Consider the following 20,519-nt stretch of genomic DNA (forward strand, 5'->3'; position numbering starts at 1 on the left):
TTCTCCTCCAGCAACACAGTTCAAAGCATCAATTTTCCCTCTGTCTGTTTTTCTGAGCATCCAACTTTCGCAACCATATGTCGTTATGGGAAAGACGATTGCATTAACCAGTCTGGTTTTTGTTGCAATGCTAACATCCTTGCTTTTTCAGATCTTTTCCATTCCTTGCATTGCATTCCTACCAAGTGTAATCTGTCTCTTGATCTCAGGTCCAGATTGCCCATTGCAATCCATTTTGGATCCAAGGAAAATGAAATCCTGGACCATATCGACTTCTTCATTGTTAATTTTTATGTTCACTGTACCGTTGCCTACCGTGGTTATGACTTTCGTTTTCTTGCTGTTGAAATAAAGTCCAATGTGTTCGCTTTCCTTTTGCACTCGATGGATAAGGTATTCCAGGTCCCTTTTACTTTCTGCAAGCAGGGTGGTTTTATCTGCCTATCGGAGGTTGTTGACATTTCTGCCACAGATTTGGACTCTGATTTCTACTGCATCCAAATTGCTTCACCTCATGATCGTTTCTGTGTATAGATTGGAAAGGACTGGTGATAGAATGCAGCCTTGCCATACGCCTTTCTCGATTCCGAACCAACCGTGTTTTCATAAGCTGTCCTGACTGTTGCTTCTTAGTTCTTGTAAAGCGGCCTTATAAGCTGTTCAATATGCTCTGGGATGCCCATTTGCTTTTGACACTTCCAAAGTTTGTCATGTTTGACACAGTCAAAAACTTTGCTGTAGTCGATGAAACACATCCTTTTGATACTCCTGGGTCTTCTCCATGTTCCAGCGCAGGTTCACAATTTGGTCTCTGGTGCCACGTGCTTTGTGGAAGCCAGCTTGAACATCCGTCAGTTCCCGTTCTACAATTGTTGCAATGCGTTTTTGTATGATCTTTAAAAGAATTTTGCTTGCGTGAGGTATGAGGGTGATGGTGCTGTAATTGGAACATTCTTGAGCATCACCTTTTTTTGGAAGTGTGATGGAGACAGATCTTGTCCAGTCTGTGGGCCACAATTTGGAGCTCCAGATCTTTAGACACAGGTCAGTTGGGCATATTACCAAGCAACAATTATGAATCAGTCTACATGAAGGTTGGACGAAACCCAAGCATCTACTTGAAGTATAATAGAAAAACAACTCAATAGAAACTGATCTTTAGATTCCCTCCTCAAAGTCTCAATGCTTGCTATATTAAATCCGACACCCTCTCCTTCCCTGGATATTCAGAACCTGTCTCTCCCTATGCAGTGAACACTTCGCGCTTGGAACCTATGTGTGTACAAGTTTAAGTTGGCTTCGGACAGGAAACATCTCAAAACTACTCCTAGAAACTCACTCATTTCATCCTTAAAGGAGATGTCCCGAGGCAGCAAGTGGGGTTATACACTTCTGTATGGCCATAATAATGCACTTTGTAATATACATTGTGCATTAATTATGAGCCATACAGAAGTTATAAAAAGTTTTATACTTACCTGCTCCGTTGCTGGCGTCCTCGTCTCCATGGTGCCGACTAATTTTCGCCCTCCGATGGCCAAATTAGCCGCGCTTGCGCAGTCCGGGTCTTCTCCTCTTCTCTATGGGGCTCCGTGTAGCTCCGCCCCGTCACGTGCCGATTCCAGCCAATCAGGAGGCTGGAATCGGCAATGGACCGCACAGAAGCCCTGCGGTCCATGAAGATAGAGGATCCCGGCGGCCATCTTCAGCAGGTGAGTATGAAGACGCCGGACCGCCGGGATTCAGGTAAGCGCTGTGCGGGTGGTTTTTTTAACCCCTGCATCGGGGTTGTCTCGCGCCGAACGGGGGGGGGGGTTTAAAAAAAAAAAAACCCGTTTCGGCGCGGGACATCTCCTTTAACCTGAATATTAGAGAGTGGAGCAAACAGGGTATTGGGTTTATATCAGACCTTTCTGTTGGCAGGTAAGTAATTTCATTTCATAAACTCAAGAAGAAATACAATCTATCCATTAATGAATTGTACTCATATTATCATATTCACTCCTTGCTACATGGCTCTCACATGGGGAAATTCACATGCCCAGCAATTCTCAGTTAGCGCTACTGCTTTTGGAGTGCAATTGCATTCCACGAGAATATAGGAAATGGATATGCCATTCTTGCTAACAGCCAAGCTAGTTATAGCCAGGAAATGGAAATCATGCACTCCCCCTTGTCTTAAAGAATTAACAGACACGATAGCAGACCACTATATTTATGAAAAAATGTATGCAAGATCCAATAATAGCAATTGGAATCTTTGGCAGTGCTATACGTTGATATAATGTTGTTTGATAATGTTACATATTCGATGTCTTCCATTATATTATACATCATTTTCACATACAATAGGATGGATTGCTATAATCCAACTCTCAAATCTTAATTTTCTATTCATATTGACCCTTCAAGCCGATGATATCTTATTTTGTGAGAAAACAATGTTATGTAAATAAATTCTTGTGAAATCCAATAAAAAATATTTTGGAAAAAAAAATTAGAGGAATTTCCTTTTTTCCATTTCACTCCACTTGGAATATTTTGTTAAGTTTTTCAGTACATTATATGGTACATTAAATAGTACCACCGAAAAATACATCTTGACCCGCAAAAATCAAGCCCTCAGACATCTACGTCAAATCGATAAATAAGAGTTATGATTTTTTTAAAAGGGGGAGGGAAAACCGAAAAAAGAAAAAAAAAAAAAAAAGAAAGGGCCGCATCCTTAACCCCTTAGTGACCAAGCCTGTTTGCGCCTTAATGACCAGGCCAAATTTTGGAAGTCTGACATGCGTCACTTTAACATAGAATAGTTCCGTAAAGATTTTGCATATCCAAGTGATTCTGACATTGTTTTTTATGGTTCAAACAAACATTTTTTATTTAGTCTGCCATGAATAAACATCAGTTACAACATTGTGGAGAGATGTCATGAATAAACATAGTTATGGTTAACAAATACTCAGTCTGTCTTCATTTTTCATCCACGTTCTCAATCTCTAAGGCAGTTTCTTCGTTTTTCTGTTTAAACAAGCCTATTTTAACAACAATATGCCCTGGTGGGCTAGTAATTATTTATTTAACATAAAATAAAGAACAGCAGGAATAAGAAAGGAGAAAGAAAAAAAAAGGAAAAAAAAAGGAAATAAAAAAAAAAAAAAAAAGAGCATTAGGTAGATAGGTAGAAAGGGAACAGGTGGAAGGTGCGAGGGGATGGGGAGTAGGCGACCCTGGTTTTCGGGTAGGTAGCAATAGGGATATGATTTATGGATTGATAGAGCGGACTATGGAGGTGGCTATAAATGTTGGCAGAGCTCCGCTGTCGAGCCACGTGTTTAGGCCGGGGGAGAGACGGAATTTGTTCCAGACCAACCACGTTGAGATGTATTTGTTGTGTCTCATCTCGTCTGCGCAAAGTTCCTCTATGTACCTTATGTGATCTAGCGCTTCCAGCCACTTCAGTCTTATGGGGGCTGTCGTAGATTTCCAGTTTCTGGGAATTATCGGTCGCATGGCCAGGACGAAAAATCTAAGTAGGGAACCTTTAGACCGGGCTATTGAACCAGGGACCATGGAGAGCAAGGCCATTTCTGGCGTGAAGGTGATTTGACATCTACATATACAGGAATATAAGGCATTAACCTCCTTCCAGAGGGGAAGGATCTGGGGGCAGGACCACCATATGTGAACTAGCGTACCAGTTTCTCTTTGGCATCTCCAGCAGGTATCCGGGTACTGGGGGAATAGCCTAGCTAGTCCCGCCTGAGTTCGGTACCATCTTGTTAGGATTTTATAGTTTAATTCTGGCAATTTACTGGATACATTTAATTTGTGAGTAAGAATGTATGACTTCCTCCATGACTCCTCTGGGGGTGCGATTCCAAGGTCCCTCTCCCATTCCCTTTCCTGGTCTTTGTTACTGTTACGTGTGTCTTCCTCTGTTAACATCCTGTACAGAGATGATATTTTTTGTTGAGCCGTAGAGGCCAATAGGCACATCTTCTCGAAGGTGGTAAGAGGGCGTCTTATCTGGTGTGTATCGCCTAAGGCCCCCGCGTAGTGACGCAGTTGTAGATATTGAAACCACGCTCCGGGTGGGGGTCTTTGTCCTTCCAGTAGTTCATGTAGTGTTTTGAATCCGTCCCCTAGAGTTATGTCCCTGACCCTGAGGATCGTGTCTGTGATAGCGTTCGTCAGGGGGGTACTCTTTAAGAAGTTAGGAATATCTATGTTACCAACCAGGGGAGTGAGTGGGCCTGGTCTAAGGATCATGCCTGTTTTAGTCGCCGATTTTAGCCAGGTCGAGACTAAGTCTTCTATAAATGGAGACCAGCCCAAACCTTTATGTTTCCCGTTGCCTGGGACCCAGATGAGTCCTTCGCCATTAAAGGGAACCGAGTCCTGTTCAGTCTCTACCCATAGTTTCTGAGCTCTTTTATTAACAAGTCTAGGATCCGTTTAGACAGTGCTGCTTTATGGTATAAGGCAACGTTTGGGATGCCCATGCCTCCCCGGTCCTTGGGACCGGTGAGGGCCCTCCAGTTGCGCCTGGGTCTGCTACTCCCCCAGATGTAAGTCATGATGGCTTTCCTAATCTGTGATAGGAATGACCCGGGTATGTGGATGGGCACTGTTTGGAGCAGGTAGAGAAATCGCGGTAACACATTCATTTTTATTGCGTTTATTCTGCCGAACCAGGACATGGGGACCAGTTGCCATCTCTTAAAGTCTGCTTCTAGCGTGGCAAGGAGGGGTTTAAAGTTTTTTTCAAAGAGCTTGTCTAGGTCTTTTGTAATTGTGACACCTAGATATTTGAGATCGTCCTGTTTCCATTTAAACGGGAGAGTGGGTTTCAAAGCTTCCGTCTCCGAGTCTGCTAGCGTGACATTAAAAATTGTTGACTTACTGAGATTCACTTTAAAATTGGAAAGTTTCCCGAACCTTTTAAATTCTGCTAGGATGTTAGGAAGAGCGATTCTGGGGTTTGTTACATATACCAGCAGATCATCCGCATATAGGGCTATTTTATTTTCCTTGCTACCTATTCTAACGCCGCTATTATTAGTGTCTCCTCGAAGAGCGTTCGCCAGGGTCTCCATTACCAGGATGTACAGGAAGGGAGACAGAGGACAACCCTGTCTCGTGCCATTACGTATTTGTATGGGTGATGAGAGTTGACCACTGACCCGGACCCGAGCGGAGGGACACTTGTATAGCGCCATTATCCAGCTCCTAAGTCTTGGGCCCATGCCCACTCGTCCCAGCACCGCCTCCAGGAACCCCCATCCCACTCTGTCAAACGCTTTTTCTGCATCCACCGAGAGTAGGCACAGGGGATCCCTGGACGCACGCGCCCGGGACACGAGGGCAAGTGTTCTAATTGTGTTGTCCTCTGCCTCCCTCCCCGGGACAAAGCCCACCTGGTCCTTATGAATTAGTGACGGGATATAAGATTGCAGGCCTACGGGTAGCTAAGATTTTTGAGAAGATCTTGGTTTCCACGTTTAAAAGGGATATCGGTCTATAACCGCTGCAGGATGCGGGGTCCTTTCCTGTCTTGGGAATTACTGTGATCACAGCTTGTAGAGCTTGAGCGGGGAAGGGGCAGGAACTGGATATATAGTTGAATGTTTTGAGCATTAGGGGGGCCAAATCTTCTGCAAGGAGTTTGTAGGAGCGTGGCGTAAAGCCGTCTGGTCCCAGGCTTTTTCCAATTTTCAGGGACTGGATAGCCTCTTCCTTCATGGGTGATGTCTCCCTTGAGCTCGCCCTCCTCCGTTTCCGGAATACGTTTGGGAGCAAAGTTAAGCTGGTAATGGTCTCTATCCCGTAGCAGGGCTTCATCTGTCCGGCAGATTATATAGGTCATGGTAATAGTTATGAAAGCCATTTACTATTTTAGTGTTGGTGTTAACTTGGCCTTCGTCTGGCGTATTGATTGTGAAGATATAAGTCTGCGGGGGTTGTGGGTTTAATGCTTTAGCTAGCCCTCTACCACATTTATTCCCGTGCTCATAGAAGTACCCTCTGGTTTTATCCCGTCGACACAAAGAGGCCTGGTCCAGCAATTGCAGGATTTCCGAGATTTCCGACGCCCTCGCATTTGATGGATCTCTCTTATTTATATTTACAAGGTGGGTCATTTGGGACAACAGATCCTTCAAGGTGGTAGCTCTTTCCTTTTTCAGGCGCGCCCCATGGGAGATAAAGATTCCCCTGAGTACACATTTGAGAGCTTGCCATTTTGTAGGGTCTGGGGTGCTGTCTGTTGAGTGGTCTATATTGAAATTTTCAACGGCCCGTTGTATCGCTTGTATGCAAGCTGAATCCAACAGCAGATTATTATTTAAGTGCTAGTTGATGTTAGTAGTGTCCTAAGTGGCACGTCTGATCGACCCCCATACCGGAGCGTGGTCTGACCATATAAAGGGGCCTATGGTGCTTGAGGGGTCACGGTCTAGTAGTTTATGTGAGATATATAAAGTCTAGACGTTGGTATGAGTTGTGTGACGGGGAGAAGAAACTGTAGTCTCTCTCTTTAGGGTGTAGGGTCCTCCATAAGTCAATGAGCCTGAGGCTAGTCAGCTCCTTACGTAGCCTACGTAGTGAGGTGTGTGTAATTACAGACTTACCCCCAGAGGAGTCGAGTAGAGGTTCCATGCAGAGGTTGAAGTCCCCACCTAACAGTATGTTGGAGCCGTCCGCGAAGGTCCTCAGGGCCTCAAGTACCCGGATTCCAAAGCGTACCTGCGCTTGATTTAGGAAATATATATTAGTGATAGTAATAGTTTCTTTATAAATTTGAATTTTCAGAAGATATATCTTCCGTCTTCGTCTATTGACGAAGAAATAAGTTTGTGAGGGAGTTGCCTGTATATGGCTATAGAGGTTCCTCCCGCTTTTTTGCTGGGATGCGGGCTGTGGTGCCATGTTGTATAATTGCGATTTTTACATTTAGGGATTTTATTTGCTTGAAAGCGAGTTTCCTGCAGGAGAGCAATCATAATTTTATGTCTGTGCAGGTGGTCCAGTATTTGCCCCCTCTTGGCAGGTTTATTCAGCCCTCTCACGTTGTAAGTGCCAAATGTAATATTAGCCATAATCCATATTCAGGTGAGGGAATTGTTTAGCGACCATGGGTGCGGTTGGGTAGGGTAACAGAAAGAGTAGAAGAGAGGGGAAGAGAAAGAAAGGTTTACAAGAAAAAACCTTTTGCGGCATTCAGCGGCCGCATACGCTATCATAGTGAGAAGTGTTGTGGTTGCAGCGTTGTGCGACAGCTCACCCTAGGCAGGGAGTGGTAGAGTGCCCGACAGAACGGGACCGGCTCCCGCTCCTACCCCCCCAGGAATAATTATTATAACATTTGGGGTACCCAAGAGGGACCCTGCGAATAACCTCCAAATGGCAGCAGTTCAGATCGGATGGTCCAATATACAACAGTAACTTGAAAGTTATGAGCGGTAAGTACTCCGGCAACGAAAGAAGGTGCTGCCAACCGGGCAGCCAGGCCATCATTTTTTTCTCTTATGCTCTCCCCACGCCAATGGTTCGGGTCATGTGTGGGGTAAGGGATCAGGGGAGGTCTAGCTCCCGGTTCTCTTTGTCTCTCCTTCAGTATAGTCTCTGGCCAGTCCTTCTCACGAGGGTTTCACTGTGGGGCAGATGGCATCAAGTGCCGATTTCAGGTCCTCTGCGGCGTTCACGGCGCTGTTTGGGTTGGACCGTCTGCCAGTGCTCCTTGGGGTCAGCAAGGTTGGGGCGCTTGGCCAGTCGGGGAGTGCAATCATGGGGAGCTGGAGGGTCCCCCAAAATTTAAGAAGGTCTCCTAGCATGCGGAATGTGGCTGACTTGCCTACTTTTCTGGCAGTCAGGGAGAATGGGTATCCCCAGCGATATGGTATGTCCTTTTCTCTGAGCAATGTTAATAGCGGCCTCAGTGTGCCCCTGAGGCGGAGAGTGTGGCGTGCAAGGTCTTGAGGTCTTGGAGTAGGATAAGTGATTTGCCATCGTGCATAAGATTCCCCTTTTCTCTGGCAGCGCGCATAATGGATTCTTTTTCTCTAAAGAAATGGATCCTGCATATTAATGTCCCTTGGTCTGTTTGCGTCGGTCGTCTTGGGTCCCAGCACCCTGTGTACCCTGTCAATTATGACCGGGTTGTCCGGCGCGCGATCTAGTAATTGTAGAAAAAATGTTTGTGCCCACGTCTTTAGTTGGGGGCCAGCTACTTCTTCAGATAAACCCCGGATGCGGAGATTGTTTCATTGATTCCTGTTCTGAAGGTCATCTATATGCATAGTCAGGTTGGCGATTTGGTCTGTTTGGTATTGTGTGGCTTGCCTATGTGATTCTAAAATGGCACCGTGTCTTCTTGTACCTCCTCTACCTGCAGCAATCTGTGTCCCATCTGGTGTAGGTCAGAGTGGATACGGTCAAGAGTCTGCTTGTTTGATGTTTCAAATTTTGCAAACAGTGCATGCAGCTTGCTTTTTGAGGGGATCAACATTATGTGGATTTTCCACTGTTCAGTGTCCTTGTTAGAGGTTTCCCCTTTATGTGGATTGTCAGTTGGGCTGCTGGGTGTGCTGCTCTCTGGGGACACCGACCACCCCAGGGGGTCATTGCCCCTGTTGATATTGGGGGAGGCATAATGTGCAGCAGGTGAAGCCTCTGCTGGTGTGGCTGTATGTACTGAGGGGGAGTCCATGTTGGTGCAACTCACTTTCTGTTGCTCCCTCCTGCTTTTTCTGGTGCCTCAGGTGCGGGGTCCTCTCGCGCTGGAAGCTCCTGGTGTGCTGGGGCTGTCTCCTTCTCCCTCCGTGGAGTGCCAAGGAACGGAGACCGCAGCGGCTGCTGAGCCGGGTTGTGTAGCGCAGCGCTCGGTGGAGAGGACTGGGACCCACGTGACCTCGTGGGAGCGGGCGCCGGCGCCATCTTTGCCGGCTTCCCGCCGCTCTGACCAGGGGCGTCGAGGAACCGCTCTAGTGCCCCTCTTCTGCCGCTCGGAGCCGCCGCTTTTGTTCCGGGGGTTCTCTTCTTGCCCATCCTATCCTGGATGGGCGAAATTTGCCGCTCTGTCGGTGGTTGCTGCCCGGGGAAGGTGAGTACGGCGGGAGACCGTCTCCCACACGTCCTATCTCGGCATTTGCTGGCCACGCCCCTGACATTGTTTTTTAGCCATATGTTGTACTTCATTTAGGTGGTGAAAATAGTCCAATAGAATTTGTGTATATTTATTAAAAGTGCCAATATTGGGAGAATTTTGAAAAAAAATTGTCGTTTTTTCACATTTTCAATTGTAATATATCAAATATATGCAAATACTGTGTGAATTTTTGCTAAGATATATATTTCCATCTGTTTACTTTATTCGGAATACACATTTGAAAAACTTGTGTTTTTTTAACCATTTTTTAGGAGACGTACAAATTTAACATTACTTTTCAGCATTTTGAGGAACACTTTATTATTCTGACACCTATGAGCCTTTGCAATCTTTGCTTGGTGTAGGAAAACAGATACCCCTACAAATGATCCATTTTAAAAACTACACCCCTTAATGTATTCCCTGAGGGCTGTCATGAGTATTTTGACCCCAGAGTTTTTTTTTTTTCAGGAATTCAATTTAGAGGAGAAAAAGTAAAAAATTCATATTTTTGCAAATATATCATTTTAAAGACATACTTTTTCCTATAGTGCACATGAAAATGAGGATTGACACCCCAAAATGGATACCCCTGTTTCTCCCGTGTTCAGAAACATACCCGTTGTGGCCCTAATCTTATGTCTGGATGCACAACAGGGCCCAAAATGAAAGGAGCAGCCAGTGTCTTTCAAAACAGAAATTTTACTTGAAGGCGTTTTAGGTCCCATTACCCACTTGTACAGCTCTTGAGCGGCCAAAACCATAGAAAACCCCCACAAATGACCCCATTTTGAAAACTAGACTCCTTATCGAATTCATCTATGGGTGTACTGTGTATTTTAACCCTACAATTTTTTAATAAATCTAAGCAAAGCAGTAGGAAAAAGTTACGATTTTTATTTTTTTGGCAATTGTGTCAATTTAAAAACAGCTTTTTTGTACACCACAAATATAAATAAAGACTTTCACCCCAAAATGGATACCCCTCTTTGTCCCGTGTTCAGTAACATACATTGTTACTTGTAGAGCCATTGAGCGGCCAAAAACAATAATGAACCCCCTTAACCCCTTGAGTGGCGGGTTTCCTACCCCCGTCGTGCCCATCAGGGCAGGTTTTTTAAATGGGCCAATCATTTAATTTCAACTAATTTTGCAGTCGCGTTCCAAGAGCCATAACTTTTTCATTTTTCCATTGACACGGCCATGTGAGGGCTTGTTTTTTGCTGGAGAAGTTGTACTTTTTGATGGCATCATTTTGGGGTATATATAATGTATTGCATAACTTTTGTGAAAAAATTTGTAGGGAGATTAGGGAAAAAAATGTAATACAAGTTAAATCACCCTCCTTTTGCCATATCTATAATAAAAAGATCTAAATCATAAAAGAAAAATATATATTTGGTATCACCGCATCCGTAAATGTCTGATCTATCAAAATAGTGCATTATTTACCCCCCACGGTGAACGTAATCCGAAAAAAAAATAAAGAACGCCAGAAATGCACTTTCAGTCACCCTGTCTCCCAGAAAAAATGCAATAAGCGATCAAAAAGTCGTATGTATTCCAAAAAGGTACCAACGTTAAGTACAGGACGTCCCGCAAAAAATGAGCCCTTGCTCAAGTACGTCGATGGAAAAATAAAGTTATTGCGCGTAGAAGATACAGCAGAAAATAATTTTAAAAAATTAAGTGTCTTTGAAAAAAAATACAAGTGCTACAGTAAAAAAAAGTATACACATTTGGTATCGTAGGAATTGTACTGACCCGTAGAATAAAGTTATCAGGTCATTTTTGTTGCAGTTTGTGTGCCGTAGAAACAAAATGCACTGAAGGATGGTGGAATGTCATTTTTCTTTCATTTTACTCCACTTAGATTTTTGTAAAAGTTTTTCAGTACATTATATGGTACTTTAAATGGCACCAATGAAAAATATAACTCATTCCGCAAAAAACAAGCCCTCATACAGCGACTTCGATGGAAAAATAAAGGAGTTATGATTTTTTAAACGGGGGGAGGAAAAATAGAAATGGGGAAAGAAGAAAAAAAGGGACCGTGTCATTAAGGGGTTAAATAATGTACTAACTTTATTCTCTGGGTCATTACGATGCAGGGATATCACATGTGTAATTTTATTTTTAATTTTTCACAAAGTAAAGGGAGACAAGTGTTTTTAATTTTATTTATTTTATTTGTTAAATAATTTTTTACTTTTTTTAAATTTTTGTCCCTTTAGAGGACTTCCACAGAGACCCATCAGGACTCCCTGATCACATTCTGGGGGGGGGGGGGCATGGTGGCAGCCCTTTACATGCTGCAGTCACATAGACTGCAGCATGCAAAGGGTTAACACAGCAGAGATCAGAGGTTCTCTGATCTCTGCTGTAAGAGCTTGTACCTGGCTGTCCTCTGACAGTCAAGCACCAGCTCTCCCTGCAACAGAGACCATCGGCTTGCTTCTGACGAGCCGATGGTCTCTATAGCACCCTGTATACAAAGCAGGATATTAGAAGCAGGAGATTGCCGGCAGATCGGCAATATCTTCCTGCTTCTCAATGTCCTGCTGTGTTCTCTGTGGGACTGTGCAGGCATAGCACAATGTACAGCTTGTGGCATTGTGCTCTGCAGCTCCCATAGAGATACATAGCCCGGAAATCTTCTGGGCTATATCGCTATGAGCAGTGGGGCTCGTCCCGGAAAATTTCCGAGCGTGCCACTCAAGGGGTTAAATGGCCCTATTTTGAAAACTAGACCCCTTAATGAATTGCTCTAGGGGTGTACTGCGTATTTTGACACCACAGCATTTGAATCACTCTAAGGAAAGCACAAGGGAAAAAATTATGATTTTCATTTTTTTTGGCAATTGTGTCAATTTAAAAACAGTTTTCTTTGTACAGTGTACATAGGAATGAAGATGTTCATCCCAAAATGGATACCCCCATTTGTCCTGTGTTCCAAAACATTCCCATTGTGGCCCTAATCTACTTACAGTACCCATGGCAAGGCCTAAAAAGGAGGGGATACCCGTTTGATTACAGGACACAACTGAATAAATTCCAGGCCCCATTGCTCACTTGTACGGAATAAAAATGGACTCCCTAAAAATATTCCCCCCCCCCCATTTCCCCCTGTGCCCATTTTGGGGTTCCCCAAACCTTAGATAAAAGTAATAATGTGAACTGTGTGGTATTTCCGAAGACAGGGGTAATTACGGAGGCTGGTTGGGATGGGAACATGAGGCAATAAAGCCGGGTATGCCGCCTCCTCATGCTTTTTTGGGGGTACTTTTTTTTTACCTCAGAGGCAGGGATGGTGTGTAAAAAGTGGCCTTCCGTGAGTCTTCGTAAGCTTGCTGAGGTGCAGCGTTCTTACACAGAAGGCCCTCAACTGGCTGCTACTAGAACTGCAGGAAGGCGAGTGCTCCTGGGGCTTCTTGTAAGTCACGTATTACAGGTAGCGATCTAAATAATGCCGGGCTCACATGGCCAGATGTGGAATCTGCTTGTGAAGGCCCGCAGCGGATTCCAGCTGTGAGCCGGCCGTGGGCCCGCGTAATGTTCTGCGCATAACTACATACTCACGCAGACAGTTATGCGCAGTACACCTTTCTTTGCTTGTATTTCCCACACTGTCGCTTAGCGAGGATGCGGGTACCCACAGCCCAAAAACGATGTAGTTGCGTATGGGCTGTGGGTATATCCGCGCCCATGAAGTACAATGGGCTCTATGTCGTGGATATCCGCGATAAAATAGAACCTGCCGTGTTCTCTTTTCTGCAAGTGGATTACGTAATTCCAACCTGCTAAAGTGAGAGGAATTGTGTAATCCAATGCATTTGATTGATCCATGTATTACCGCAGATCAGACGCATGCGGAATCCGGAATTCCCATCCGGTCATGTGAGACCGGCCTAAGGTAGATTGCTACCTTTTTATCATGTGACCGGGGACAGCTCAATGAGGTCACTGCTCCGGTCTCTCCATTGGTCGCCGGGAGCAAGGCAATTTTAAATTTCCTGGGCTTTCCCAGCTCCTACACGTGTCTGTCATTTTGCTGGTGGTCGCATGTGCAGAATGCAGGAAGGTTCATGGAGGAGGATCACGTCGGGGTTCAAATATGGAGGCCTCTGGTAAAGAGTTTCATCTCTCACCGATCGCATCAGTGAGGGAAGATGAAACGTCATTTTTTTTACTTTTACATGATCGCCATTATCTATTGGTTAACGGCGAACACGTGATCAGGAACCACTCACCGCGGCCCCCCGTGACATCTCCAGGCTTTTGGATAAGTTTTGTAGCCAGGAGCAGGAAGAATTTTAATTACCCTGGCAATCCACAGCTTTTGCGCATGCGTCTGCCACTTTAGCAACGGGCGCGTGCGCAGAAGCTGGGGTAAGGTCCGCGAATTAATCCAGGGTCTTAGGTACGTAATTGCATCCTCCCTCACGGATATGATCCGTGAGCGGAGATGAAACGTAAGCTTTTTTAAACTTTATTTTTTTTACACTTTTGGATAACAGTGATCACGTCCCCAGTGACATCTCTCTGCTCCTGGCTACACATGGTAGTCAGGAGCAGAGGGATTTTGAATTTCCTGGGAGCACAAGCCTGTCTGTGCACGTGCCCAATGAACTACATCGGGTGTGCATTCGCAGAAGGGAACTTCTGGTCCCGGAAAACCGGGACATCGCGAAGGACCCGAGTTAAGTATTTTCACCTCCACCCTGGATCCGATCCATGAGGGAAGGTGAAACTTGACCTTTTTTTACTTTTTTAAACTTTTTCGTGATCATGGGCCCAGGGAGCAAGGAGATTTTAAATTTTCCGGGGCCCCCGACCTTCTGCGCTTGCGCGTGACGTCATCAGTCTGGTGCACATACGCAGAAGGCTGGCATCTGGTCCCAAAGGGCCAGATCAGTGGAGGACAGCGCGGAAGACAGGGGTGAGTAATCTCAGCTGCTCCCATGGATCCGATCCATGAAGGCAGCTGAATCTTTAGCTTTTTTTAAAAAAAATTTTGCACTTTAAAGCGATCAGCGCTATCATCGCTTTACCGGTGGTGAGGAGGGGGGACTCCCTGCAGCCCGGAAAGACAGCTCCATGCTGTCAGCAGCATGGAGCTGTCACGTCCATAGCAGACGTGGCTTTAATCCCTGCAGGAAGCATGTTTTTACATCCTCAGGGATTAAAGCCCACTTTGCTAGGACATAAAAACACTATGGGCTGGCCAGTAAGGGGTTAAAGAGGTTCTATGATTAGAAAGGAAAAAATATATATACTTGCGTATTTCTTCCCAGTCAGTCTTCTTACCACACCTTCTCCTGGCTCCTCCAGTTCCCTGGGTCACCTCCAGCCGAACGGATTCCTTTTTTTCCTGTGACGTTACGTATATTCACAGCATTCTGCTTCCTGCAGGTCAGTGTAAGCTTTGTCACTAGTGATGCACCATACATTGCCTAGCAGAGAATGCCGAATCCTATGCCGGCTACTGCTGAGACTGTGTATGTTCGAAGTCTCACTGCGAGAGATCATATAGTATTGCCGCAAGACAGCACCCATGCGCAGTCTCCGCATTAGCCCGGCATGGGATTCTAGGCAGTGAACGCTACGTCACTAGTGACATAATGTACACTGCACTGCAAGAAGCAGAATGCCAAGAATGTACGCTACATCACAGGAAGAAGAGGATCCAGCTGGCTGGAAGTGACGTGACCCGGGGGAGTGGAGGAGCCAGGAGAAGATGCAGTAAGAAGACTGCCTGGGGAGGAATAGGTAAGTATTGATTTTTTCTTCTAATGACGGAACCCCTTTAACCCCTTGAGTGGCGGGTTTCCTACCACCCTGTCAGACCCACCAGGGCAGGTTTTTAAAAATGGTCTAATCATTGAATTTCAACTAATTTTGCAGTTGTGTCTCAAAGCCTTAACTTTTTCATTTTTCCATTGACATGGCCATATAAGGGCTTGATTTTTACGGGACAAGTTGTGATTTTTTAAACAGGGGGGGGGAGGAAAAAAAGAAAAAAAGGGGCCATGTCATTAAGGGGTTAAATAATGCATTAACTTCCTTCTCTGGGTCATTACGACGCACACGGATACCACGTGTGTGATTTGATTTTTGATTTTTTACCAAGTAAAGGGAGACAAGTGTTTTTATAATTTTTTTTAATAACTTTTTTACTTTTGTTTTTTTTTTAAACTTTTTTTTTTGTCCCTTTAGGGGGACTTCCACAGGGACCCATCAGGACCCCCTGATCACATTCCGGGGGTCCGATGGTGACAGCCCTTTACATGCTGCAGTGACAGCCCTTTACATGCTGCAGTCACATAGACTGCAGCATGTAAAGGGTTAACACAGCAGAGATCGGAGGTTTTCTCTGATCTCTGCTGTAAGAGCTAGTACCTAGCTGTCCTCTGACAGCCAAGCACCAGCTCTCCCTGCCACAGAGACCATCGGCTTGCTTCTGACAAGCCGATGGTCTCTATGGCAATCTACAGTATAAACAAAGCAGGAGACTTAGAAGCAGGAGATTGCCGGCAGATCGGCAGTATCTTCTGCTGGTTTTTCAAAGCCCTTGCTTTGTTCTCTGTGGGACTGTGCAGGCAGAGCACACTGCTACAGCTTGTGGCATTGTGCTCTGCAGCTCCCATTGTGATACATAGCCTGGAAATCTTTCGGGCTATATCACTATCGGCAGTGGAGCTTGTCCCGGAAAATTTCCGGGCGTGCCACTCAAGGGGTTAAGGGGTTAAATTGGGGTGTGCAGAACTAGACACACTATTCCAGATGAGTTCTGACTGAGGAATAGTAGAGGGGGATAATTACCTCAATACATCCCAGAATTGGGTTTGCCTTTTTTGCTGCTGCATCACACTGTTGACTTATGTTTAGGGCTTAAACAGGCAAGCTCGTTTGTGCAGGTGAAACCTACAACCGTAAAACGCAACAAAGTGAAACTATTGATTTCAATGGGTTTGTTTTCATGAGGGTGTTTCTCGCGTGCAAATCTTGCACAAGAGCAAAATTCTGAGAAAAGTCAAGCCTTACCCTATCTTTCTGCATGTTACGCAGAAAGTTGCCATAGTAGTCTATGGCAGGGTAAAAAACATCCAGGTGAAGGGTGTGATCCTGCGTAAAAGCTTACCCAGACTTCATTTCTCCCTGTTAAATACTATTCTGTTAGTCATGGCTTACTGTTCAAGCTTGTCTATATCTATTTTTATCTTCTCTGTTCTCTACAGTTAGCTATCCCTCCTAGCTTTGTACCATCATCAAATTTGATCAATTTCCCCTCAATTCCCTCCTCTAGATCATTTACAAAAATGTTGAACAACACTGGGCCCAGGACAGAGCCTTGTGTTACCCTACTTGAGACATTCTTCCAGTTGGATATCCAGCCTTTTATGACTACTCTTTTAGTACGATCGCTCAGTCAGTTGTGAATCTACCTAACAGTTACCTTGTCAATCCCATATTTGGTCATTTTAATCAATCATATTAATTATTGCATTCAGTTCTGCCCAAATATTTGCCTATGCTAGCACAGTTTTGGAAGACGTTTGGCAGAATTTATTTTTATGAGAGAAGGGTTGTTGATCCAGGGAATATACCAATTGTAGGATTGGAGCCAGGAAAGAATTTTTCTCCCTTAAATGGGGAAAATTGGCTTCTACCTCATTGTGGTTTTTTTGCAGATTGTAGGCTGAACTGGATGGACAGGTGTCTTTTTTCGGCCTTACATACTAGATTATGTTCATTTTTGCAAACTGACTATTGAATTCCATGGACACGAAGTCTTGTATTCCATGACGCGGGTATAACGGATGAAGCCCTGTGACCTGACCCAACCTCCCTTTTCCACCGACCCATTAAACATGCTACAACTTCTAGCTTTTGGATAAATTTGGCCACAGCAGCCATTTATTGTAAAACTTTTAACAATTAGTAAAAACATCATGAAAATAAACAACCCAATGGAAAAGGGAAGTCCTTGGAGCCTCAACCACCTCTGTCGCCTCACCAACAGGGAAGGAATTTCTGTACTGCCTCCCGCCGCTCACCATCTATCCGACTCGGGAGACCAATTCCTTCCCGCTAAAACTCCCGTCGCAAGACAGCTGACTCGGGAGGCAAACACCCGGTTGCCCCTAGTCGCCAATCTCCCGACTCAGAGACCCGCTAGCCATTCCTAGGCTAGCCCCAACATCTCTGCAGGGACTCCGGACTGACAGAGCCGAGAGGCGACAGACTAAGCACACACTCATGAACCAAGGGGGGAAGGTAGCTATACAGCCCCTGCCTTCTCCCCACCCCACGTTTCAGCTGACTCCAAGGACTCCCCCCTTTTCTAAAATGCCACAGCCAGCATGGCATGACCGCCTTATGCCTGCGCCGCATCCCACAGAACTAACGCTCGCTCTATCCCTTCCTGCACCCCTTCCAACCACAGATCCGTGCCGATTTCATTCAGATGCACACCGTCACTTCTCCAGAAATAACCAACTCCTTTTTCCAGATCTATATGCCGCACCGCTACGCCTCCATTACGCCCCACAAAGCGGGACACCTCCCGGTTAAGCTTAATCCTGGCCTTATCCATCGCCTGGACCGCCAAACTTTACGTAGGACAATATCCGACCAGACCAAAATCAAACCCCGGTACATTGTCAATAGACGAAGCATGTCGTACCGTATGTCCCTGAATAAATCCCTGAAAAGGTCTACGCCCCAGGTCGTTACCCCCAACATGCAGTACCAGGATGTTAGGCAACTTGTCTAGCGTGACTAGGCGCTGAACGTCCTGCAAAACCCGGAACCAAGCCATTCCTCTAACTCCAATCCCCCGCATTACCGCCGTATCCCTACTATAATCGTATAAATGACACCCTGGCATGTGGCATTAAAACCCCCAACAAATGTGGTCTGATGTAACCTTTAAACCTTCCCGACTTCCAACGACCAATTCCCATCACCGCTCGGCTATCCAAACCCCTTTCTGCAGCTTCTGTCGCCGCCCCTATCCTAAACGAATGCGTCCCAAAATTAGAACTATCTAGGCCCAATTTAACCAACGTTCTCTCAAACACAGCCGCAAACTGAAATCTAGACAAAAAGCAACCGTCTTTATGCCGCAACAAAGGCCCTGCCCTGGCCCCAGACAAAAAACTATAGTCCTCCCAACATTTTACTGGGCACATGGTATCTCCCCGCACTTGCCCCACTGTCAACAGACGACCTTTCCCTTCTTGACACGTCTTGGAACGACGGATGAAGATTTCTAGCCGCCCGTTTATCACTTTAATATCCTCTACTTGCAAGCTCCCCCCCCCCTTTCATCACACTGGGTGAAACAAGTTCCCCCACTCAAAGAGCCCCGAAAAAGGCCAACGAACAGGCCAACTTAAATACTCGAAATCGTCATCGCATACCCCTTTCAAAGCGTCCCCCATTCTTTTTAACAATTCGAAAGATACCGGTCGTCACCTATCTGGACCCCCACCTCCCCTTCTAAAACCTTCCGGTGCCTGCCTCACCAAAAGTCTTTGGTTATGTCCGTCAATCCCCTCAACTTTGCGTCAAAAGCTACCCCCCCCCCCAAGTAAACGTATTAACCCTAGCCACCGACAGACATTTTTCCCGGACTTTTTCCTAACCATCCCAACAACGCCCCTATCGCATCCTCATCAGTGAACACATTACCACACTGCTTCAACCACTCCCATTTCAACCACACTGCCTCGTAGGTCACCCATGTACTCCGAGCCAGCGAGGTACCTATCAAGTGCCTCACTGCTCACTGACCACACTCTAGATGTGTCTCGGGCAAGACACCCCTTCCTCCTCTGCTCCCGGGGCCAACCGTCTGAATCGCTCCCACTGAAAACGAGAAAGAGCATCCGCGATTGAGTTGTTTACCCATGGCAAGTGTACCGCCCCAATCCAAGCGTTCAGAGACAACGCTTTCAGCACCAAGTGGCGCAATAAAGCCACCACTGTGGGGGGACGAGGCAGTTTGTTTATTGCCTGCACGACCCCCAAACTGTTGCAGTGAAAGCGCACCTTTTTGTCCCTAAATTGATCTCCCCATAACTCTACCGACACTATGATAGGGAAAAGTTCAAGCAACACCAAGTTCTTAACCAAACCCGCCGAGAACCATTCGAGCGGCCAACTAGCTGCGCACCACCGGCCTTGGAAGTATACACCAAAACCAGTACTCCCTGCGGCGTCGGTAAACATCTCCAAATCAAATTGTCCAACACTTCCTCCATCATTACGGACCGCCCATTATAGTTCTCCAAGAACGCCGCCCACACTGCCAAATCCCTCTTATGGCCCTTGCCTAGGTGGATAAAATGGTGGGGTAAACGAACCCCTGCCGTAGCTGATGCTAAGCTCCTGCTGAATATTCGCCCCATCGGCATTATTCGGCAAGCAAAACTGAGCTTGCCCAATGGCGACTGCAGCTCCCTCAAAGTAACCTTGGTGACAAACCTTGCTCTGTTTACTTCCGCCTTTTACTCTGTCAGCTTTTCCTCGGGTAATCTGCATTCCATTGCAACAGTGTCGATGGTGATGCCCAGAAACTTCAAACAACTTGTGGGCCCCTAAGTCTTCCCGGGTGCCAAGGGCACCCCGAAATGCCTGGAGAACCATTGAACTGACCCCAGCAGAGTTGCGCAAATTGATGATCTCGCTGGCCCTATGCATAGGAAGTCATCCAAGTAATGGATAACAGACCTGATCCCCATGGAGTCCCTAGCTACCCATTCCAAAATTGAGCTGAACTCTTTAAAATAAGCACACGAAATGGAACAGCCCATGGGTAGGCACCTACCCACAAAGTAACTCCCCTCCCAGAAACAGCCTAACAAACGAATGCTCTCTGGCGCAACTGGAAGTAGCCGAAAAGCTGACTCGATATCCACTTTTGCCAACCTAGCTCCCTGTCTGTACTTGCGCACCCAGGTGACTGCAGCATCAAATGAGGTATACACCACGGAACAGATTTCCGGATCTATACCATCATTACTGATGCCCCCCTTTGAGTATGACAAGATGTGTATCAGCCTAAACTTTTTCGGAACCACCCCCAGTGGTGACACCACCAAATCCGCCACCGGAGGGTAACTAAAAGGCCCCGCCATGCGGCCTAACTGAACCTCCTTAAACAATTTTCTGTTACAACTGCCGTATACCTAAGCGCCGACGGTAACTTTTTAGTTGTAACCGGAACACTATAAACTGGGCAGGAATTCTAAAACCCTGAACCCTTCTAACAATAAACTCGCCTTTTCTCTGTCTGGGTATCAATTTAGAAACGGCACCATCTTTGCCAGTTTCACTGGTGTCGTCCCTTTTTCCAGCCCCACAA

At 45.9% G+C, this 20,519-nt stretch overlaps 1 protein-coding gene across 4 annotated transcripts in view; it reads right to left on the reverse strand.

Moving 5' to 3' along the window:
* Window positions 1-20,519, reverse strand: part of LOC136581891 (serine/threonine-protein kinase D1-like) — a 339,882-nt gene that overhangs the window by 309,201 nt on the left and 10,162 nt on the right. The window contains exon 2 of one of the 4 annotated variants that reach the window (XM_066582544.1): window positions 6,633-6,752. The exons of 2 other annotated variants lie outside the window; for them this stretch is intronic. The gene's annotated coding sequence lies outside the window, so the exon portion shown is untranslated. The remainder of the gene's footprint in view (window positions 1-6,632; window positions 6,753-20,519) is intronic. One more of the 4 variants, XM_066582543.1, reaches the window with a different exon arrangement.

The sequence above is a fragment of the Eleutherodactylus coqui genome, chromosome 11 (genome assembly GCF_035609145.1).
Source record: "Eleutherodactylus coqui strain aEleCoq1 chromosome 11, aEleCoq1.hap1, whole genome shotgun sequence".
NCBI classification, from domain to species: Eukaryota; Metazoa; Chordata; class Amphibia; order Anura; family Eleutherodactylidae; genus Eleutherodactylus; species Eleutherodactylus coqui.